Source organism: Bubalus bubalis, chromosome 24 (genome assembly GCF_019923935.1).
Source record: "Bubalus bubalis isolate 160015118507 breed Murrah chromosome 24, NDDB_SH_1, whole genome shotgun sequence".
In the NCBI taxonomy this organism is placed as follows: domain Eukaryota; kingdom Metazoa; phylum Chordata; class Mammalia; order Artiodactyla; family Bovidae; genus Bubalus; species Bubalus bubalis.
The window spans coordinates 12,096,561-12,121,080 of NC_059180.1; the positions used below are offsets into that span (position 1 = coordinate 12,096,561).

The 24,520-nt window shown below is 44.0% G+C and overlaps 1 protein-coding gene across 10 annotated transcripts in view; it reads left to right on the plus strand.

Annotated features, from left to right (window-relative positions):
- Positions 1-24,520, plus strand: part of AUTS2 (activator of transcription and developmental regulator AUTS2) — a 1,208,197-nt gene that overhangs the window by 778,576 nt on the left and 405,101 nt on the right. The gene's annotated exons all lie outside the window — the stretch shown is intronic.

A 24,520-nucleotide genomic window follows, 5' to 3' on the forward strand; every position in this document is an offset into this window, starting at 1 on the left:
TTTGCCTGGTTTATTTGTTGTACGAGGAGCAAATAACTGCTGTGCTGAAGTGGTTTATAAGTAAAAGATATTTCAACCAGATCCAAATCATGATCGAGGAAATAAGAGTCATCTTTTTACATTCAGGTTCTCCAGGGTCTCAACAGACCATGTACAAAATAGGATTGGCAGTGAGCAAAGTGTCTGAAGTAGTTCAATACATTTATGTTGATTATTTGATTTATTGACTTCTTTTATGCACAGTCTTCTTGGAATTCCTCAGCATCCAGAGCTAGAAAACTTAGTGTTTCAGTGGCTTGAGCAAGGACTTGGGATTTGGCACAAATGACATTCCTTCCTCTTTTCTGATTAACGTGGCTCCAGGATCAACCAAAGTTAATACACAGTGTAGAATATTTTCTCGTATAGAGGCCAGAAGTACTTAAAATTCAGTGCAGGTGGAATTGCTTGTTTAAGTATCAGGAGGACAGACTTGGTAATTTTAGTTGCATGAGTTGCTTTTTATTCTGTTTTAGAAGAATTTGAGTGTTGGAGACTTTGCCTGGAAGCCAGCCTCCAGCATTGACGTCTAACACTAACCACAAAAGCAGCCCCCCCTTTCTGCTGGCAGAGCCAGGCCCACATCCATGGCTGTGATCTCAGGGGAGGGCTCGTGTCCACAGCTTTGGTTTATGACTGGGAAGCCTGCCTCTTATAAAAGGTAGGGGGAAACAGAGCCAAAGTGACCCCACAGAATTTGAGCTTGAGTTTGTCAGATCCAGAGGACCCATCAAGGTCTGGGATGTGGCCAGCTTGAACTGGCACCCATGGGCTTCACCCGAGCCAGGTGTCAGAAATGGGTAAATATCAAATTGTATCTGATGAAAAACAGGAGGAAGCAGAGCTCCCCTTACCTCCTGGAAGGAGCCAAAGTCAGCCGAATGGTGTTTGGGTTCAGATGATTCAAAAGCCACAGTCTCATGACCCAACCAAAGAAATATTCCAAACTAGCTTAAAAAAATAACAGCATTAAAAAAAAAATGCTATCAAACACATTTATCTTTGACTCAAAATTAATTAAGTATTTTTCTCCTAGAATGTCCAAATATTCACTTCGTATAGAAGACTGTAGGTTAAATGCCTCTTACGGAGAAATACTCAGGCTTAGGATTTCTCTTTTAAATAAAAAACTTGGCAATGATACTACATAAGAAATGTCTGATCTGGTCCAGAGCTCTTAAAGAATTTATTGTCTATTACATGGGGTGGGGGGATACTAAAATAGGTGAAAGAAATAATATTGTAAAAAATCAGATTTATATATCTGAAAATGACTGATTGAGTGCATAACTATTGTATCAGTGAGATATCAGTAAAATAGAGAAAGGGGATAAGGATGGCTCAACTGGGCTCCCAATAATGTAAACATTAATAAATCAAAATCCAGTCAACACGTAAATGTCTTAAACCTTGATAAGAAGAAGGCAGATAAAAGTGCATACATTTGTGAAAACTCAACAAACAGTATACTTAAGGTCGTTACACTTTCACTGTGTGCACATTACACGTCAGTACACAAACGGACACACTCAAATCAAGCTTATCTGTTGGAACAGTGATTTATGAGAAAGTTACAGTATTAAGCGATTTAGGGGAGAGACATTTCCATCCCTTCAGGAAACTTTGCAAATCATTGGGGTTAACACAAATATAAGAAAATTTCAGTAATAAAAGTTAAATAAGCCAACAATGATTAAGTCATAGAATTCTAGACCTGGATGGAGCCTTCAAGATCATCATCCCTCCTAATTTAAACATTATATATGATTTAAAAAACTGAGGCCCAGAAAATTGTAGAAAATTATCCACAGGAATTTAGAGACAGAACTTCACCAGATGGCAGGACGGCAAGCTTAAAGCGCCTCGCCTTCCTTTTTTGTCATCCTGACTTCCTCCTCCTCCCACCTGCTATCCATCCCCACGGCTCTGTTTTCAGCTCTCACTGGCTTTCTCTCACTGACTCATTAATTTCAATGTTAATATTTCTCTATTCAATCAGTCAGTACTTTTGAGTTCCTACCATATGCCCAGCACTGTTTTATGGAAGGAAAGTACATCACTGAACCAAACAGACTAAGTATCTTTCCTCACAGAACTTAGTTTCTACGAATGTCTGTGCACGTGGAGTCCAGGTAGTAATTTCTGGGATGCGGAGTCCTTACCAATCCAGGCTCACTGTCCTAAAGCCCCCCCGCACATCACAGCAGCAAGCTGAATGAGACAGGAATCTCAGCTTCTCTCCAGGTCACCTCCTCCTCCTGCCTTGCCTGTGCCTGAAGAAAGTTTGACTCTATTTTTTTTTTTTTTTTTTTTTAAGATTGATTGATTGATTTTAAATTTCTGGCTGTGCTGGGTCTTTGTTGCTGTGCCCCGGCTTTCTCTAGTTGTGGTGAGTGGGGCCTGTGTTGTGGTGCTCTGGCTTCTTTTTTCTTTTTCTTCTTGAAATTTTATTATTTTTTTTAATTTTATTTTTTAACTTTACAATATTATATTGGTTTTGCCATATATCAAAATGAATCCACCACAGGTATACATGTGTTCCCCATCCTGAACCCTCCTCCCTCCTCCCTCCCCATACCCTCCCTCCGAGTCGTCCCAGTGCACCAGCCCCAAGCATCCAGTATCGTGCATCGAACCTGGACTGGCGACTCGTTTCATATATGATATTATACATATTTCAATGCCATTCTCCCAAATCATTCCACCCTTTCCCTCTCCCACAGAGTCCAAAAGACTGCTCTGGCTTCTTATCGAAGTGGTTTCTCTTGTCGGGGAGCACAGACTCTAGAGCATGTGGGCTTCAGGAGTTGTGGCGCGTGAGCTGTGTTGCTCCCTGGCGTGTGGGATCTTCCCAGAGCAGAGATCAAACCCATGTTTCCTGCATTCATCAGGTGGAATCTTAACCACTGACCACCAGGGAAGCCCTTGTTTGTTTGACTCTTCTTCTTGAACCTCTCGGTCAACCAATTTCAATTCCCTAAGCTCTGCTGCTGCTGCTGCTGCTAAGTTGCTTCAGTCGTGTCCGACTCTGTGCGACCCCATGGACTGCAGCCCACCAGGCCCCTCCGTCCATGGGATTTTCCAGGCAAGAGTACTGGAGTGGGTTGCCATTGCCTTCTCCGTCCCTAAGCTCTACCAAATTGCTATTTTCTTATATCTGTTCAGCACCTCCTTGTTACTTTGCTTTCTCTTTGGAATGTTTCAGTACTTCTCTAACTCATCTATCTCCTCTTGTCCCCAACTCTGATCTTTCCTAAATATTACTAATTTCCCTAAAACTTATTTCCTCTGTCAACCCCTTCACACCCACACCTTCACACAGACACACACAAATTACCCTTAGATCTTGTTCACATTTCAAATTAAATGGCAACAATCTTTGTCAACAAAGGCAGTTGAAAGCATAGCTCCAGCCTCCTTCTCAAGTCTTCTTCCATCCCCACCACAGGTCCCTGCTTTCATTGCAGCCACAGTGGCCTCTTGGCTGCTGCCTTAGCCGGTCCGCCATTCTCTGTCACTCTTCAGGCACTCACTGCATTTCCTAGCTGGAGCCATCACCTGTCCACCCCCATCCTCAGCCTCTGCATGCATTTCACTTACTGCCTGATCTCAGAGACCTTCCTCAATCTGATCAGCATGATTCTTCCCTCCTTTGAATGCACTTATTTTTCACTGTGTTGCATAATGGTTATTCTTACTTTTCATTAAAATGATTCGATGGATTTTCATAAAATGACATATCCTTCTTGGGGAAAAATTTTCAGGTACAGAAACCTGCTTTTAGCTCCTCATAAGAGAGAGACTACAATGAATGTGCTGCTTTCTAAGCAAATAAGCTCTCTGCAGATTATGTAACAAGGAACAATTTCAGGTACAGAAATTTTCAGGTACTTTCAGATATAGAAACACCTAAAATCTTTTCACCCAGTTATGCTTTTCCTTGAGCATCTCTCCATCCCTCTGTGCGGATATACAAACATTGATGAAGTCTGTACACGTTCCCACAAATGAAATCAAATTTTCTGTCATCTTTTTTTTTTTTTTCCTGTCGATATATTCTGGTGCTATTTTAATGTTACTTGGTAGAATAGCAAGGTGTAATTTTCAGTGGCCACAAGGTATTTTATTGTTTGGCTTTTCCATAATGTAACAACCACGGCTTGGTTTTTGGTGGTGGTGGTTTTTATTTTTAAGCTTGCCTTCATTTATTTATTAGGAGGTGCAGGGAAGAGGCTGTTATGTGTTCTGGCCCGTGTGCTTAACACAGCCCGTGTAAAACGCAAGTGAGCAGTCTGTCGTGGCCCTTGACAAGAACTGTCTGTGACATGCCACTCCATGTGGTTCAGGATCTGAAAAAATGTTTGAAGATCTTGTAAAGAGGTTAGAGAAGATTGACCTAAAATCCCAAGTAAAATTGTCGCCTTTTTTTTTTTTTTAACTGCTTTGAACAGTGTTGTGCCTCCCATCGCCTGCAAGAAAGCCATTCATTGTTCCTTGTTACATAATCTGCAGAGAGCTTATTCGCTTAGAAAGCAGCGCGTTCAACGTAGTCTCTCTCTTACAAGGAGCTAAAAGCAGAATCTGTTCTGCGTCTCTGAGGCATTCTTCACAGCACAGACCTCATGCTATCGCTAATTAGCCAGAGCGTTCCCAGCCAAAAACCCCAGTGCCTGGGCTTGACAAAAGTCTGGTTTTTTTTTTTGTTTTTTGTTTTTTTTTTTTAATCTCCCGTGCAAAGGGTGAAGCCTGCCTCTCTGTCGAGGGTCCCCTCGGTGAGACAAGCAGCAGCAGGGTGGTGGGGAGCTCTCAGATCAGCCAGTGCAGTGAAACACGCTGCCAGCCTCCAGAGGACTTGCTGTTTGCCCCCTCCTTTCCTCCCGAGGTGGGATCTCCATCCAACCGTCCCTTTGTACTCTAAACACCTCACCACCACGAGACCAGCCACTTCTCCTGCCTGTACTCCTGTCTCTTTCCCATTTCTGGCTTTAGGCACCAGCCTACCCAACATCCCTCAGCCACCTTCCAGTCCCTTGCATTAATGATGTATGCAATTAGCGGCCTCTGCTAGTTCATTAGGAGATTAAAAGAAAAAGAAAGGAAAACCAGGAGACGGTGTGCCTGTCACTGTGAAGTGAAGCTTGACGGGAACACCCTCACTGTCCCTCCCCACTGCCCCTCCTGCCATGTGTCTGAGGCCTTCCGTGCGCACGCGCTGGCGGCTGCCCGCGTGCCGAGGCTCTGCCATTTGCTCAGTGGGGGGACGTTTTCTTAGCCGAGCGGTGCACCGCTCTGCCTGAGGGATTGAGAACATATTGCTTGGCAGGTGGGCCTGCTCAGATGCACTGACTGTTGTTTCAGCACTGACAGGGAGCATACATCACGCAGGCCCATTATGCCAGCATAAATCCATGGTAACCTGTTCAGGAGGGCTGCAACCAGCAAACAAAGTGTTTGGGTCTTAATAGGTGATATTTCTGAAACATATAATTGGGATCTGAGAAGTAATTCTGGGTGACAGGCCACTCCTCCTGCCATCTTTGCAGAAACTGGGCCTACAGCAAAATACCACTCCTGTCATGCCGCACGAAGATGACTGCCATTCCAGCTCAGCTCCAGGCAGCTGTGCAAGGCGCCAAGCTTGCCAAGAGATGGTCTGTGCAGGGAAAAGAGCCTTCAGTTTCCAGTCTCTCCTTTCTGCCTTGGTGCTCAGTACTACTGGCAAAAGCCGCTCCTGGCGATGTCTGTGGAAAACGTCACAGCTCCCCTCTTTAGCCTACTAATATGAGCTTGAAAGGGAGCTAGAGTTCGCTGTGGTGTTGGGTAGAGGACAGATAAGCCTCTGAGTGGGGGACTCTGAGCTTTCTCATGAACAGAAGCTGCTATTCATTTCCCCTGCTGGACGCCAGCAGGAGAATGAGATATTAATGAAATCCCTGGGCAGAGCGTGATGGGACTCGGCTCCCACAGCCTAGCTGCTTCCCTATGGGGAAGGTGGACAAGTGACTGCCAGCTCCTGGGGGATACAGCAGGTAAAGGTGGGCACAGTCTTGGTTACCTGCCACACTGTTGTCCAAATTCCAAAAACTCGATGGGTGAGAGAGCGCTTTACACAGGTCATCATCAGCTTTGTCTTCTTCTGGAGTCCCAGTGCATGTTTCTCGTGAACTGTAGCCTACATTCCTGCACTGCCACTGTGCAGACTGGTCACCAGTTTCCCCTCCCTGCACTTAGGCATCAGTTACTTTCTGTGTCTCCCCCAGATGGCGTTCTTCTTGAGGATTGCTGCTTAGCTGAGTTCTGGGTTCCTGGTGGGTGCAAAAAATAAAGAAAGGAAGATGCTCATTTATGAAGAGAAAAGCCATTATTGGGTCATTGTGGAGTTGTTGGCTTTTCCTTTACCTTCTTGATTTCCAGGCAGTCATAACTCTGATATGTTTCAGTGTGACTTGCCAAATGAAAACTGGGTGACAGTATTGTATTATTTCATTTTCATTCTGCCAGACAGCTAAAACAGTATCAGCACTGTAGCATCTGAATCCTCTCTTGCCACAACAGAGTTTATTTCCCTCAAGCAGACCAGAAAACTCGTGAGATCAAGGACCTTCTAAATTTTAAGGACCAGGGAGAAGATTGTTGGGAATGTGAGCAGTCGCAGCCAGTGTTAAGAAACATTGGGTTTCCGATAGCTTGGCAGAGAAAGGTAATTGTGAGAGACATGGACCTCACCACACCCTAGACATGGCCCCGCCATCACTTTGCCAGTTTCACTGTTTGCTTTTGCTTCTGATCAACAGTGTGGTCAGTCATGATACAGCTATGTGCCAACACAGAAAGTTTCCTTAAAACAGGCTTAGATGCTCTGTCCCCAGATGTTCTGGGTTACGAGGTCTGTAGTGAAGCCTGGGAATTCATACCTTTGAAATGTTCCCTACGTGGTCTGTATCCTACCAACCTGTGGGCTTTGGTTTGGGAAGGACACAACACTGCAAACCTCAGCATCTCCCCTAGTCTTACTGCTGCCTTGGGCAAATCCATCATCAGTTTCACCTCTGAAATAATCTTTTAATCTAAATGACTTTACTTTTTAAATTTTTAATGAATCGATTTTTATTGATGTATAATTGACTTATATTACTTTCAGGTAGTCAACATTGATTCAGTTTTTTTTAATTGAACTGTAGTTGACTTAAAATATTATATTAGTTTTAGGTGTACAGCTTAGTGATTTAATAGTTTTATACATTATGAAATGATGACCACTGTGAACCTCGTTACCATCTGCCACCACACAGAGTTATTACAATATTATTGACTGTATTCCCAGTGCTGTTACAAGGATGTAGTGTACAACCTGACTTGATTTTTTTAAATAAAAGAGCCTTACTGAGATATGATTCACATAAAGTTTGCCCCCTAAAGTCAGTGATTTTTAGTATATTTACAACCTTTTAGTATATTGTGCAACCATCACCACTCTCTTAATTTCAGAACAGTTTCATCATACCAGAAAGAAGCCCCATACCCTCTCGTTCTGACCTCCAGCCCCTGGCAACCACTAATCTGCTTTCTATCTCTGTGGATTTGCCTACTCTGGATATTTAACCTTTCAAATATTAAAAGCTGACTGGACATGAGTCCAGTTATTTTTTTAGGGATCTCCAAAGAAAATTTTTCTAACTCTTCAGTGATGGCTTCTGGGTTTGACATGTTTTATGGTTCGAAATACACCACTCAAGTCTAACTTTTACTTCCTTGTGTAGTATTAGCCTACTGGATAAGGCATCTGACTTCAGATCAGAATATTGCACGTTCGTGTCCTGCCACAGTTGCAAGGGGATGAGTTGCTTTTTGAGGGCTTCCTTGGTGTCCCAAGCAGTAAAGAATCTGCCTGCAATGCAGGAGCCACAGGAAACTCGGGTTCGATCCCTGGGTCAGTAAAACCTCCTGGAGGAGGAAATGGCAACCCACTCCAGTATTCTTGCCTAGAGAATCCCATGGACAGAGAAGCCTTGTGGGCTACAGTCGATGGGGTTGCAAAGAGTCGGACATGACAGAAGCAACTTAGCATGCACGCATGTAGTATTAGCGCCTATGGTAGTAACTCATTTCTCTTATCCTCTCTGCCTCTCTTCGATCATTTCACCAACCCTCAAATTCTTGATAGATTCAAACATCGAGTCACCTCCAACTTATCTGTAGGATGAATGCTGTCAGTATTCCTATCCCTCTGCGCAGGTTTACCCAGGATTTTCTCCTGTTTCCTCCTCTCTTTCATTTAAATAATGAAGTGTCCACACTTTCCCTCCATTGTGCCCTCTATTCCAGTTCCTCCAGAACTTAGCTTCCGAGTATCTTCATTTTCTTTCTTCGACCTATAAAAATACTGAATAGTTCACACTAAAAAAAAAAAATTTGCTTCAACCCTGCTGCCCTCTCAAGCTCCCATTGTATTTTTTTCGCTCCCTTCGCTGTCAAACCTTTTGCAAACCTTTTGTTTGCTCTCACTGTTGGTGCTTCTTTTCCACCCACTCCCACCTTACTTTTTGCACTCATAATTCTGCCTTCATTCCTTGACTGAAATTCCTCTCTTCGTGGTTCATGGTGTCATCTTATTTGCCTAGCCCAGTAACCTTTCTGGATTCCTATCATCAGTGTTCGTAGAACCACACTGCCTATCTCTCCATCTTGAAACATTCTTTTTTCTTTGGCTTCTTCTACCTTTGGCTCCAATGCTCAATGCCTTCCTAAATATGGACGCCCCCCCCCCTTATATCTGTCTCCTTACTTTTTCCCTTCCCAATCTCATAACACCATCTGGCTCCTAACTGTGTGGATAACTTCCAAAACTGTCTTCACCACTTGGATGTCCTGCCAGCTTCTTACACTCATTGCTCAAAACAGAACTCATACCCAGGCAGGCTTTCTGTCTTCCCTAATTCTAGCCAGAGTATGACCCAGGGTTGAAAGCTTGACTTCTTTGTTTCAACTCCTTGATCACCGTAGGTGACAGCTGTCATGTGTAAAATAGCCCATTTGTTGTATCTAGGCTTTATTTCTTCAGCTCTTGTCCTGTTGGTCAACACAGTTGTTCAGATCCACATCTTTATTGTCTTTTATCAAAACTATCACCAGGCCCTTTTATCTCTGCCTCACTCCATCATACGTATTGCTGCCAGATACTAATCCACCTTCTGACAGTCTTGATTATATGATTTCCTTAGGCAACAATCTTTCCATTTCCTTTAGTCCTACTGAATACGTTCTATTAATATACTCTTAGCTAACTTGTGAGGCCTTCTACAACCTGAACCTTGTCTTCCATTCCAAGTGTATTTTGTACTCTTCTTCCTGTTCTCTATGTTCTAGTCTAAGCAAAACACTCATTATTCTTTCTTTTACCTTCACAAGTTCTCATTTCTAAGCCCTTGCTTATTCTGTATCTTTTATCTAAAATGATGTTCTTTATTTCTGCCATTTCTGTTGAAATCTTGTCATCCTTCAAATCCGTTCTCTTTCATGAAATCTTCTTGTAATAGAATTTCTCTCCCCTTTGGATTTCCGGAATTCCTTGTGTGTGTGTGTGTGTGTGTGTGTGTACATGTAAGGGATGGGAAAGGACTTGTAGCACTTTGTCTTGTGCTTCACTTATTTATGTGCTTGTCTTATCCAGTCCTCCAAGATAGAAGCCTTGCATTTTCATTGTTGTAACTCCTGTAACAGCTGATAGAGTACTGTAAGTGTAGTATATTATGAATAAATATTTCTTGAGTGAATGAATTTTTTAACCTCTATAAAATATAGGAGATATAAACTAAACTCGTGGATGACAGGCTTTATGTCAGTGTCAAGAGAGTTCTCAGTAGTTTCTGAACTATTATTTTCAATCAATCCAAGTACAAGACTTAGATGAGGGAAGCTTGAGAGAATTGTAGCAAACCTGACATCATCTTCATTGCAGTGTCTTACATTTGCATAATATTTTATACCATTTGATAGTACTTTCACGTCTTACGTGACCCTCTTTATCTATGTAGGGTTAGAAATCATTGTAATACCTGGCAGTTCATAAATGAAGAACTTGTGGTCTGGGGAGTTTTAATGACTTAGCCAATGTTAGGTGATTAGATAGTGGCAGCACCTAAGCACAGGGACATGTAGACGGTCTGTAAATATTTGAAGAGCTGTCCTGTAAAAGAAGATTAAATCTTATTTTTTATTCTTTATTTCCTCAGAGGACTGAAAACGTACAGGCAATTTATGCTAAACTATAGAGAAAAATCGTTTAGCAGATCCATTCCAAGATGGTGTTGACTGTCTCTATTGTTTAAGAGGAGATCAGGGACAGCAAGCTGGCCAACCAGGTGTAGGATGTTTCATTGCAATGAGCAGCTGAAAGGCTCAGTTTAGCCAAGGTCCCTTCTTCTTATGCAGTTCTGCAATTCCTTTTTAGGTTAGCACTGTGCTCCTATACTCTAGAATCTTAAGTTTTGATATCTGACTTTCTTTAGAACTTAGCTTTAAACAAATGTAGCTAGGGTGTGGGATGATCCACCGTTCAGATCCTAAATCTTTTGTACAGTGGGGACCCCAGCTTACCCCAGCCACTCTATATAACTGTCAGTGGATTGTCTGCAGGTGGGAACATAAAAAACACATTTTCACGCAATTGTTTAGTGCCTATAGCTGCCAACCCAGGAAGAAATGGAGTTTGCAGAAAATCTCACAGATGCCAGCATCACATGTAGCCAGCCCAGTCTGGCAGCTCCACGCACCTGTCTGGTGTCATGGACATGGCAGGCAAGCCCAGCATTCTCTCAGAATGGCATAGTCTGTTGGAAGGAGGTTGGTGACTCTAATGAGCTCCAAACTTTTCCTTGAAATGGGGACTTGCCTAAAGAGGCAACTGCGACAAAACAGCCAAATGGAAATCATGATATTTCACTGATCTCAGGACCAAATCTGCCTTTTTTTCCTTTCTTTATAGAAACATTTTGTGTGCCATGTGCCTTGGGAGCCAAGAAGAAATCATACTTTGGCTCCCTGTTCTACTTCACGAAGCTCAGATACTGTAAATACCCTCCTCTCCTCTCATAACATTAAATTTTTCATGAATTCATCATAAAGGAGCCACTTTGTAGGTTTGGCTGGTACCAGTGAAAGACTTCATTTTCTATTTCACAGTAACTTTTTCAGTGCAAAAAATTATGGGTGCAATGTTGAAAAGACTAGAATTATTCATCAAGTCTTCACTGCCTGCAAATTAAGAGAATTTTTCTGAAACCTATCTGGGAGAATGCAGACACAGACATGCATATTTTAGATGATGCTACATCTCAGCTATCACCATCTAATCTTTCTCAGGAGAATAAGGGGTAAAGGAGGGCATGTGCGTTCTCATTGCTTATGAATTCATTCACGAGTCCACACCAGCTCACAAATTTCCCCTACCTTCCAGTGTTCCTATAACTCACGAATGCGCTATAAAGCAGCAGTCCCGGACCTTTTTGACACCAGGAACCAGTTTCATGGAAGACAGTTCTTCCATGGACCAGTGTGGAGTGATGGGTGATTCAAGTACGTTACATTGATTGTGCACTTTATTTCTATTATTATTACGTCAGCTCCATCTCAGAGCATCAGGCATTAGGTCCCAGAGGTTAGGAACACCTGCACTAAAGGATAGAATCTTTAATTGTGTTATGCGTTCATGGAAATACCAGTAACTTTGTAGCTGGATGCAAAACATGTTCTAAAGAGTCAGCATAGCGAAATGGAATGGTGCATCAGAGTGCCCTGCAAGGCTTGTTGAAACACATGCTAGGGCCCACCTCAGGAATTTCTGATTCAGTAGATCGGGGGTGGAGCCCAAGAATTTGCCTTTTGACAAGTTTCCAGGGAATGCTGAGGCTGCCATTATAGGACTACATTTTGAGAAACACTGACATACTGAGAGAACGTCAAAGTTAGAAGTCAGCAAACCTTGGTTCCAGCACTGAGTCCACTCTCAATCAACCACGGGTCTCTGGACAAGTGCCTGGGCCTCCTCCCTCATCTGTAAAAGAAAAGTAATGACCCCTGCTCTAGGTGACCTAGGATGACTTTGACAATAAAATCTGAGAATCCACAGGAAAACACTTAGCACTTTTGCAAGGACTTGAAGCATGTAATTACTGTAGTGAGAAGAGTTCAGTCGCTCAGTCATGTCCAGCTCTTTGCAATCCCATGGACTGCAGCACGCCAGGCCTCCCTGTCCATCACCAAGTCCCAGAGTTTACTCAAACTCATGTGCATTGAGTCGGTGATGCCATTCAACCATCTCGTCCTCTGTCATCCCCTTCTCCTCCTGCCTTCAATCTTTCCCAGCATCAGGCTCTCTTCAGATGATTCAGTTCTTCACATCAGGTGGCCAAAGTATTGGAGTTTCAGCTTCAACATCAGTCCTTCCAATGAATATTCAGGACTGATCTCCTTCAGGGTGGACTAGTTTGATCTCCTTGCAGCCCAAGGGACTCTCAAGAGTTTTTTCCAACACCACAGTTCAAAAGCATCAATTCTTTGGTGATCAGCTTTCTTTATAGTCCAACTCTCACATTCATATATGACTACTGGAAAAACCATAGCTTTGACTAGACAGATCTTTTTTGGTAAAGTAATGTCTCTGCTTTTTAATATGCTGTCTAGGTTGGGCATAACTTTTCTTCCAAGGAGCAAGTGTCTTTTAATTTCATGGCTGCAGTCACCATCTGCAGTGATTTTGGAGCCCAAAAAATAGTGTGTCACTGTTTCCACTGTTTCCCCATCTATTTGCCATGAAGTGATGGGACCAAATGCCATGATTTTAGTTTTTGAATGTTGAGCTTTAAGCCAACCTTTTCACTCTCCTCTTTCACTTTCCTCAAGAGGCTCTTTAGTTCTTCTTCGCTTTCTGCCATAAGGGTGGTGTCATCTGCATATCTGAGGTTATTGATACTTCTCCTGGCAATCTTGATTCCAGCTTGTGCTTCATCCAGCCCAGCATTTCTCATAATGTACTCTGCATATAAGTTAAATAAGCAGGGTGATTATACAGCCTTGACGTACTCCTTTCCGTATTTGGAACCATTGTGCTGTTCCATGTCCAGTTCTAACTATTGCTTCCTAACCTGCATATAGATTTCTTAAGAGGCAGGTAAGGTGGTCTGGTATTCCCATCTCTTTAAGAATTTTCCAAAGTTTGTTATGGTCCACACAGTCAAAGGCTTTGGCATAGTCAATAAAGCAGAAGTAGATATTTTTCTGGAACTCTCTTGCTTTTTCTATGATCCAGAGGATGTTGGCAATTTGATCTCTGGTTCCTCTGCCTTTTCTAAAACCAGCTTAAACATCTGGAAGTTCACAGTTCACGTATTGCTGAAGCTTGGCTTGGAGAATTTTGAGCATTACTTTACTAGTGTGTGAGATGAGTACAATTGTGCTGTAGTTTGAGCATTCTTTGGCATTGCCTTTCTTTGGGATTGAAATGAAAACTGACCTTTTCCAGTCCTGTGGCCACTGCTGAGTTTTACAGATTTGCTGGCATATTGAGTGTAGCACTTTAATAGCATCATCTTTTATGATTTGAAATAGCTCAACTGGAATTCCATCACTTCCACTAGCTTTGTTCATAGTGGTGCTTCCTAAGGCCCACTTGCCTTTGCATTCCAGGATGTCTGGCTCAAGGTTGGTGATCACACCATCGTGATAATCTGGGTTGTGAAGATCTTTTTTGTATAGTTCTTCAGTGTATTCTTGCCACCTCTTCTTAATATCTTCTGCTTCTGTTAGGTCCATACCATTTCTGTCCTTTATCGAGCCCATCTTTGCATGAAATGTTCCCTTGGTATTTCTAATTTTCTTGAAGAGATCTCTAGACTTGCCCATTCTGTTGTTTTCCTCTATTTCTTTGCATTGATCACCGAGGAAGGCTTTCTTATCTCTCCTTGCTATTCTTTGGAAATCTGCCTTAAAGGAAAGCAACTTGGAGAAGTTTCAAGATGCAGACATTCTGTCAAACTCAGGCACATAGGTATCACTACTACCATGCTAAGAAGGGACCAGCAAAGACAAGACGGAAATATTTTAGGGAATTCCTCTCCTCTGAGACCAGTTTCTGAAAAAAGTCAGATACCTCAGTTCATCCCCATTCTATACGATACAGCCAGGTTGTGTTATTTGGTGGAGCAGTGTTTGTCCCAACTGTCCTGTGATTCAGAATTCCCTGGGACACTTAGCAACGTACAAAAGCCAGGCCCATTGTCCTACTTCAAGGAACCTTGACTTTGGGGTGACTCTTCATACACTCCAGAATTTGAGAACCATTATATCTGGGCTCATGGCAACTAAGAAAGAAACTGTATACTCTGGACAATGGATCACAACCTGTCTGCACACTGAGATCAACCCGAGGAGCCGTAAATCCCACATGCACGGGCCACTGTCTAGTCAAGTTGAACCATAATTTCTGGAGTCGGGGTCTGAACATCACTACCATCTTCAAAAGCTCCTCAGTTGTTTGGATTTGCAGTGAAGACTGAGAACCACTGACTTAGAAAGAGTCCCCTGTCATGACATCAGCAAATATGCTGTGTGTGTGTGTTTGCCAGTCTCTTTCCCACACTTTTGGTGAGGACACTTTGAGGGCAGCTCTGGTGCCTAGAAACCAGTCCAGCACCTTCCACTGCCTTAGATGCTCCAAGTGTATTGGTTGTAATTATGAATGAATGAACTCCTCGTTTTATATACAAATGAAGTGCCAAGGGAACTCATACCAAAACGTCCCCACATTTAAATATTTTATACAAACACAACCTTTTGTAGCATTTAGACCCTCACAGTGAGAGGGTATTTATTGAAAAATTTGCAGAATCACCATCACAGGGTATCAGTTGAACAATTTCTAGAAGAGGAGTCAACCCTAGCTATAATTTATTCTTTCAGGTGAGACCAGGAAGAATAATTTTCCAGGGAGCATTTGCATTGCAGAGCTCTGAGAACACTAAGGGGGGAAGCACTTGAACACCTACTGTGTGCCAGACATTGTCATGTGCTCTCGCTTCACAGCAAACTTGCATCCTTCCTGTCTTTTTTTTCTGAGGGGAGAAAGAAATAGCAGCAAATTGCCCACACTGGGAAGCTCGAGGGAACTCGTTTAGGTTCCAGAGCCCGAATTCCTTTTCCATGTTGTTCAGTGACTAAGTCGTGTCGAACTCTTTGCGACCCCATGGACTGCAGCACCCCAAGCTTCCCTGTCCATCACCAACTCCCAGAGCTTGCTCAAACTGATGTCCATTGAGTCGGTGATGCCATCCAACCATTTCATCCTCTGTCGTCCCCTTCTCCTGCCCTCAGTCTTTCGCAGCATCAGGGTCTTTTCCAGTGAGTCAGCTCTTCACATCAGGTGGCCCAAGTATTGGAACTTCAGCTTCAGCATCTGTCCTTCCAATGAATATTCAGGGTTGATTTTCTTTAGGACTGATTTTATCTCCTTGTAGTCCAAGGGACTCTCAAGAGTCTTCTCCAACATCACAATTTGAAGGCATCAGTTCTTTGGTGCTCAGCCTTCTTTATGGTCTAATTCTCACATCCATAGATGACTACTTGAAAAACCATAGCTTTGACTTTATGGACCTTTGTCGTAAAATGATGTCTCTGCTTTTTAATATGCTGTCTAGGTCTATCATAGCTTTTCTTCCAGGGAGCAGGAAAAACTATGACTTTTAATTTTGTGGCTGCAGTCACCATCCGCAGTGATCTTAGAGCCCAAGAAAATAAAGTCTGTCACTGTTTCCACCTTTTCCCCATCTACTTGCCATGAATACTTATTTATTTTAAATATTTATTTGGCTGTGTCAGGTCTTAGTTGTGCAGTGGACTCCCTAGTTGTGGCACACAGGCTGCAGGCTCCAGAGTACTTGAGGTCAGTAGTTACACTGCATGTGGGCTCTTAAGTTCCCTGCCCAGGGATCAAACACACGTACCCTGAATTGCAAGGCAGATTATTCCATGTTTATTTTACTGCCACTCAGATTTTCTCCAGCCACCTGTGCCCCCTCCCTCCCTTGCCAATCCCTGAGGGCTCCTCACTGGGTCCCTGTTCCTCCCAGCCATGTGGGGCTCCACCCGGCGCTTCCTGCCTTCTGTAACAAGCTTCCTCCGGCAAGTTCTTACTCACCCATGATCTGATTAATTGCCTGATCACCTTCATAAGGGCTCACATACCCTCCTCCCTCCTGGTATCCTTGGCCACGCAGGGTATAGAGCTTATCATCCCCAGAGCTTTGTATGTGTGCATTTACTCGGCTCTTCCTGCATGTAGACAGGAATGTCCTTGCGGGCAGGAACTGTTTCATGCTCCTGTCTCTGTGTTCTCTCAGCCTCGTGTATTTCCCAGCCCTTTGGAGGCACCCAGTATTTTTTATTTTAAAGAAGGAATGACAGGAGAAACTCATCTGCCAGCAAAGATCTCCAGAAACACTTCAGCATGTGTGCATGTGTTGTGCTTCAGAATATTTTAGAAACATTTTCCAGATTTAATTGAGGCTTCTGGGAAGCCTTGCTGTGTTCTTCCTTGCGAAAAATAGAAGGTCGTTACCAGGAAGTCTCAGCGTACCGTATTTATCTGGTGAGTTTTGAAAATACTGAGTAATGGGACTAATGACTCAACATAGTAGTTTCCAAACTGTGAGGTAATCTTTGGACTTTGCAAGATTATTATATTAAGTGTACTTTTTAGTCTGTCAGTGAAAAATAAAAAGCCTGTATTTTCACATTAGAATTCAAAGAACATCTGCTGCGTATTGTAAATAACATATTTTGAAAACCAACTGATGCATACTCAGCCTGCCTCCGCCTGCTCACCATAGCCGGTCCTTAAGACGGGCTTCAATGGGCCACTGGGACGCTCTTGCCATTGCACCCCACTGTCTCCCATAAATCTCCAGATACCCGTGGCCCCCTCAACACACTCGGCAATGTGAGGTTTTCATTTTTCTATTTTCAGTTGGAATCAGAAAGGGACTGGATTCTTGGATGATTTAGAGCTATAGAGAGTGTTTTTTCATGGAGTCAAGCTTAAAGAGGATTTCCACTGAGGCCCTTCTTTACCCCTAAGGATATGAAACTTCAGAGAGCCCCCGCTTGCCCAGGGCCAGTGACCCCTCCAGCTCCTGACCTGAGGGTGTACTGTTTGCTTGTCCGCCTGCAGGGAGGAGCCCAGGACAGAACTCAGAGCTCCTCCGTCTGAGCCAGGCCTTCTCCCAGCAGCGCTGTCAGTCCTCCTGCCCAGATCTCACCTCCTCATGGGACTGAAAAACTCAGTCAGCTTTCTCCCTTGTTCCTTCTCAGTTTGTCTTGTTAGCACTCTTTCCTAGCAAGTAAGCACCATATGTCTTCTTGGGGAACTTGTTTTCAGGAGATTCCCAGCACATGTGTGCCGGCTTGGAAGAGCAGGGCAGGGGGGTTGTTGGGTTCACCAGCCATCCTCACCAGAGTGCAGCTTTTGAGGGGTGCCATCTGCCCTGTGGGCTGGTTTGTCCTGAGGCATGAGCACAGTCTTTCCCTGGTACTTTCTGGGGGTCACGGAAAGTAGACTGGCTTGCAAAGGGGTGTTACGGAGCCACAGAGAAAGCCTGGGCCCACTCTCTGCACTGGCTCCTCATCTGGGGCAGGTTCTGTCCCACCACACCTCTTCCTTAATCTTGTTCTCTGTCCTCATGGAGTGGATAACACAGCCTGATGACACAAGAGGGACTCTGTGTGCTCTTCTTTTGCTTTCTTGCTCTTAACCAGTTGCTGGTGCCAAAGCGTGCAACTAATATGTTCTGCGTTTGAAATCATTCATATTCTGTAACGTGGAGTCCAGCATCCCGCTTCTAAACTTTAATACCTGTCTCCTTTGAAAGCCAGCTTGTCGAGCATCCAATTTGTCTTTTTTTCTTCTTCACTTTCCCCCTTTTTTCCTTGCACTCAGGCTGTCTTTTATCAAAAACCAGACAGAGGGTGAGCCATTGACACCTCATGGCATGCAGCAGCTTGAAGCATCTTCTTCATTCACCTTGACATCTTTGTGGCAAAAAGAAAGCAAGGGTTGGGAACCCTTTCTATTCATCCAGGCTTCCACTAGAGCTCCCTCTTTGAAAGCGGCTTCACAAACAGCCTTAATGGTTGTTATTGCTACCTGTCTCCCTGGAGGTTTTACTAGTTGTTTTGAAAGGCTGGCTATTTTCTGTTCCCTCAAGAATTCACCTTACCTAGGCCTCTTCATTTCTTCCCCTGTCCCTACAGAATCAGTAAATAATAATTGCCAGACCTTGTTCTGAGTTTTCCTGTGTGCCAGCAGCCTTGCATGGTCTTGTGTCACTCTTACAGCAACCTTTTGAGGTAGTGCCCATTTTAAAGATGAGGAGACTGATGCATGCGGGTTTTTGTCCCTTGGTGGAGCTAAGACGTGAACCTAAGCATTTGAAGTTGAATGCCCAGGCTGTTTACAAATGAGCTAAGCTGCCGGATCCCCTATACTCTCAGTCACTCATTTGGATTTTGCTGACTTAGTCTTCAGTTTATCCATGGAAGGACTAGATTGCAGCAAAAAATGAGGTGAATGAAAGATAATCTATGGTCTGAGGTTCTAAGGGATAAGGCAGACTCCCAGCAATTGCTGTGGCCCATTAAATAAAACTGATTCTCAGTAGCATAGAGAATATTAACAAGAGTGGTGGGGAAGGCGTGGTGAGGACCATAGGAGAGAGAGTGGGGACCGAGTTCTGATACAGCCCAGGGTGGTAAAGTGGTCGTGGTAATCACTGACTAATCACGATTCTAAGACTGCACAGTGTTCACTAACTGGAAGCTCCCACTGGTTGAACACATGTATTACATGTCCAACTGACGCTGTATGCTTTCATTTAATAATCCCTCATGACTCAATGAGATGAGTATTATCTCACCTTTAAAGAAGAGTAAGTTCAGGGAGGTTAGCTTGACCCAAGTTTGCTTGGATCTTAAATGAAAGGGGAAAAAGAAAAAAGGAGATTTGATCCCAAAGCTGTCTGTCTTCAACATCTGTGCTCCATTCCTCCATCCTTGCCAGCCTCTACCCATTATGAAACTTAACCAGAAACACTGCCACCATTAGTAGGCCACCCTACTGGTAACGGAAAGAAATAGAGGGATCTTATGTTTGTGGACCAGAGAGTGTAGCTGAGCAGAGTATAAACAGGTTTGTACCCCTCATCCCATTGATGAGCTTATCACATTCAAGTGGTCCCAGGAGTCAGCTGCCACGTTCTTTTTTTTCCCCTAAGGCAAAGTTGCCAACATATATTTTATTATATGATGGAATTGGGCATAGCAAATGTAATATTTTTATTCACAACCATTTCACTTTATCCGTTCAGATTCTCATGTATTCTGTGTATAATTTCTCACTCTTTGTTGATATAATGATCTCAAATTAGCCAAATAGATTTTTTTCCATTACTTCATATGTCTTAGTCTGTTCAGGCTGCAAATACCACAGACAGGGTGGCTTATAAACAACAGAAATTTATTTCTCACAGTTCTGAAGGCTGGGAATTCCAAGATCAAGGTGCCAACATGGTTGTGTCCTGGTGGGAGCACTCTTATAGCTCTCATAGCTGGTCATCTTTCAGGTGCCATGTTCTTCATGTAGATAGGATTTTAATTAGACAACTTTGCTTCATTGAGGATTGCTTCTAGAATGATCAATGGTTGCCAGACTTTGTAGAGGAATACAGATATGGGTTCAGTGAGCCATCAGAAGTCAGGGGAGCGGGGAGTGTGTACCCAACTCTGCTCTTCAACCACCTGTACGGCCTTGGTGACCTCACTGAACTCTCTTCAACCTCAGCTCTTTATACATCATGTTAGATAATTCCAGGGTTTGTTTTAGCTCTAAATGATGATTGCTCTCCACTCTCAGGCCATGTACGTTACACACAGAGGAAGAGCCCTGTTAACCAGTGACATATGTAGTTAGTTAATTGAGAAAGCCATTTAAAGGAAGAAGTCATAAAAAAAGGAAACGTTATAAACATTTAATTGTTTTAAAAAACAGCTTTATTGTAGTGTAATTGATGTACCAAAAACTACATATACGTGTACAGTTTGGTAAGTTTTGATGTATGTACCATCCATCATATCACCATTACAATCAGGCTGGTGAACATACCTGTCACTCTAGAGTTTCCTCATGCCACTTGCTTGTCACTTCCTCCCCTTCATTCCATCAATCCCACCCACCGCCAAAGCAACTACTGACCTCCTTTCTGTCACTACAGATTACTTTACATGTTTTCTACATAATTATTTAGAGTTTTGTCTATGTTGTTGTGTTTCAACCCATGAACAAAGTATTTTTCCATTTATTAGGTTGTCTTTAATTTTTATTAAGAATATTTTATATTTTTCAATACATGGATCTTTAGGTTTTTTGTCAGAATTATCTCTAAATATTTCATTTTGGGGAAATTATTGTAACAGACCCAAATTTTAAAATTTCAGTTCAGTTTCATTGTTTCTATTATAATTGGCTAGTACAATTAATTTTTGTACAATGACTTTCAATTATATATAATATGTTGTAATTATATATTCTATATATTCTGCAATTATGCTAAATTTACTTTCTGTCATTTAGATTACATGTTTAGAGTATTATATAATGTGTATTCTTTTTTTATCTTCTTTCATTCTACATAATTATTTAGCCAGTTGGATGCAAAGATATATGTAGTGTGTGTGGTATCACTCAGTAAGCTGTACAGAGAGCATATCAGAAGGAATCGTTTACTCCAGGTAGTAAGGAAAGTGGAAGTTGACTGAGAGCTCCTGAAACTCTTCCATTGCTGTAAATAGTACTCCTAACCTTCAGCACCCAGTGGGCAAAATGAGCTTTTGGTCACAAGCCCTACTATGTAAGGAATACAAATAAGTCAACTCTGATTTATCTTCACAGGTTGAAAAGTAACCATGACTTGGGGTAGCTCCTTATATCGGCTTTAACTGCAATGATAGCAAATAGGATGAGGTTGAAAGAATCCTGGATTGGGGCTCAAATAGGTCTGATTATCAGCAGCTCTTTCTATGTTGTTGAGCAGCCTTGGGTAAATTCATGTTTCAGAATGTCACCTTGAAGAATAAAGGAGCATTTCTTTTGTGTAGGTGTAGGTATCCCTTCTTTGTGCGTTGGATTTCCATTCCAAGATGTACGACGGTGCATTGTCCCCACCCAGGTGGTCCTTCTGCCTGCAGGTCCTGCACCTCCCAGTGTCTGCTGGAAGTGAATAAGGCAGAACACTCACGGCACAGGAAACAGCTTGAACAGGTTAGGAGACAAGGAAGTGAAAAGCTTGCATGGGAAGATGTGAGCAATCAGGATTCGGCAGGGGATGTGGTTCCTGTTGAGGTAGAGTGGGTTGAAGGGTAGACCAGGGCGTGAGCATGCCAAGCCGTAAAGACCGAAAGAGATGGGTAGGAAGTGGAGAGCCTTTGAAACTTATTTTTTGAAGGGAGCACTCATGGCAAGAGCTGTGCCAGAGATTCTCCAACCTTGACGACCTCAGAGTCACCTGGGAACTTGTTAAAAATACATATACCTCGGGCCCCACCCAGACCTGCTCAATCCTAATCTATAGGTTGGGGTCAAGGCATCTGTATTTTTAACAAGCTCCCCAGGTGATTCTCATGCACGCCAAAGTTTAGAAAGCACTGCTTTGGAAGGTTAATCTGGCAGCAGTGCGCAAGATGGATTGGAGCCGAGAGAGCCTGGAGGTTCGCAGACCTGCTAGCAAGCGATTGCAACAGCTCTCCCGGCAGGAGATAATGAGGTTGGGGGCTGTGGGATCGGAAGGGAGGCATCAGACAGGGGAGGTATTTTTGAGAGGCAGTCAGCAAGGACTGGGTAGCCAATTTGATGAGGAGCGTGAGAGAGAAATGGGACTTAACAAATAATGCCAAGGTTGAGAGCCGCGTTCTCTACGGCTCGAGGGGAGCGGTAACAGAGTCCCCAGGGGCCCCAACTCAGATTACACACACCTGCTCCCCCTTCCAGCCTCACCTCCCACACCCTTCTCCTCTCTCTCAGCCCCTGAGGCAGAGCAGGGAGGGGGCAGATCAGCACCCTCCCGGGCGGCTCACATGGAGTTGGGGGGACAGAAGCTCCTCCAGATGACCCTGCAGACTGAGGCTCTGTGACGGTGAGAGTGATGGTACTGCAGGGGGCGTGGTGAGACCAGGAGGGAGGGGCGGGGGTGAGCTCCACGTGGAAGGACAGTGCTGGAGCTGACAGCAGGGTGGGGAGCAGCCCCTGGAGCTGGGGAGCAGGAGCTCCCCTACAGATGCACTTGAGAAAGGCCACCCCAAGGAGGTCAGAGGAGACAGCTGACACTGCAGAGAGAATAAAGGGACCCAGAGAGAAAGCTTCTGTTTAGTGGTCATGCACAGGTGGAGGTCAAAGAAGAGCTGGTGGAGAGGCGCAAGGACACTGCTGTCTCCCTGCGGTCCGGAGAGCTTGGAGCCGGGGAAGACCTGCTCATAGGCAGACAGAGCTCTTGCTCCACCAGCCATCCTACAGGTGTGGTCGAGTGCACGGGGCAGTTCTGTCCCCTGGGGCCACGTGGCAGGCTCATGTAAAGGGATCAGTCCTCCACAGACACACACGTTTAAAAATCTCCTTTCTAAACTCTAGTGTCTTTGAGCTGATGTAGCAGACAAAGAGAGGGCTTCCCAGGTGGCCCAGTGGTAAAGAATCCACCTGCCAATGCAGGTAATGCAGGGGATGTGAATTCGATCTCTGGAGGGGGACATTATTCTTGCCTGGGAAACTCCACAGACAGAGGAGCCTAGCGGGCTACAGTCCATGGGGTCCCAAAGAGTTGGATACAACTGAGCGACTGAGCACACACACATACATACACACCAGACAAGAGAGACTGAGGGAGTTTTACTATGATAGGCTACCCCCAGGTTTCTGATCAGCTCATAACCCTTCTGTACACATTTTGGGCCCAGCACAGCCAAATATGAGGTATTATAAATCATTATAGTGCTTTGGGGTCCTGGCTTCCCCCAAAGTTCCAGACATTCTGCCTGATTTCGTGATCTCATGCTGTGAAAATAGGATGCTGTGTTCTGGAGCCACCTCCAGGGTGCCCCGCAATTGGCATATCTTAACTAAACGAAAACAAATTGAATGAGCGACAATGGAGAGAAAGGGTGTTTGTATCAACCCAGGAAGTAGAGAATTACAAAGAGATTATATTTGTGGTGCTGTAAGCTGTGGTTCTTGAAATGGCTGTCATAAAAACTGGCCACTCCTGACACTGGCCAGCCTCAGTTGTGACCGTGGCTGCGTGGGGACCTAGGGCCAGTGGTCTGTCTCAGGAGGCACCCTGAGAGGCTAACACGGCATCACCTTTCACTGCAAATAGGGCCAACACGTTGTCACCTTAAAATACTCAGAACTGAAAAATGGAGGGTTATGTTTTATTCAGCGGGAATGTTTAGGACTTCAAGCCCGGGAGACAAGATCTCAGGTGACCCTGAGAGAACTGTTCCAAGGAGGTGGCGGGAAGAGTCAGTTATATAGAACTTTGCACCAAAGAGCAGGTGAAAGTGAAGTGAAGTCGCTCAGTCCTGTCCGACTGTTTGCGACCCCATGGACTGTAGCCTACCACACTCCTCCATCCATGGGATTTTCCAGGCAAGAGTACTGGAGTGGGTTGTTTCCTTCTCCAGAGGATCTTCCCAAGCCAGGGATCAAACCCGGGTCTCCTGCATTGTAAGCAGATGCTTTACCGCCTGAGCCACCAGGGAAGAAGCAGGTAGTCTGAACATCAAAAGATTATTGTTAGCTAAGAAAGACCAGATATCTCAAATTAAGGAACTGAGCACTTTTCTGTTTATGGGAAGGTGCACGAGCCTGGGCTCACTGGAATCGTTCCTTTCCTGTGCATCTCAGCTGTCCGGGGCCAGCATCCTGTGGTTTGACTTTTCACATCCTTAGTTCCTCGCTCCTCACTCACTGCTCACCGTAGGGAGTGGTGGCAGCCTGATAGCTACCAGCTTGCATGTACTGTTTTTCATGGATGCCCTCGGGGCTCAGAGATTCACATTTGGAGGGCAGGGATCGCTGATGGCTGTGACATCCTTGTTTATTGATGTGGCCGGAAATACTCCATTTCTTAACTTATAAAACTTACATTTTTATCTTTGATTAGCCTAGATACTTATCTCACTTTCTGAGTAAGGAAACTGAGGCATCAAGTAATGAAGAAATGAGTCCCTAACTAGGGAAGGAGATCTGACCCAGTGTTTTCGTGTGTAGAGTGCAGCACACTCTTCCAGAGGGCTTCTTTTATGGGACCTTGTTTAGGTGGAGGCTTCCCTGGTAGCTCAGTTAATAAAGAATCCACCTGCAATGCAGGAGACCCCAGTTCAACTCCTG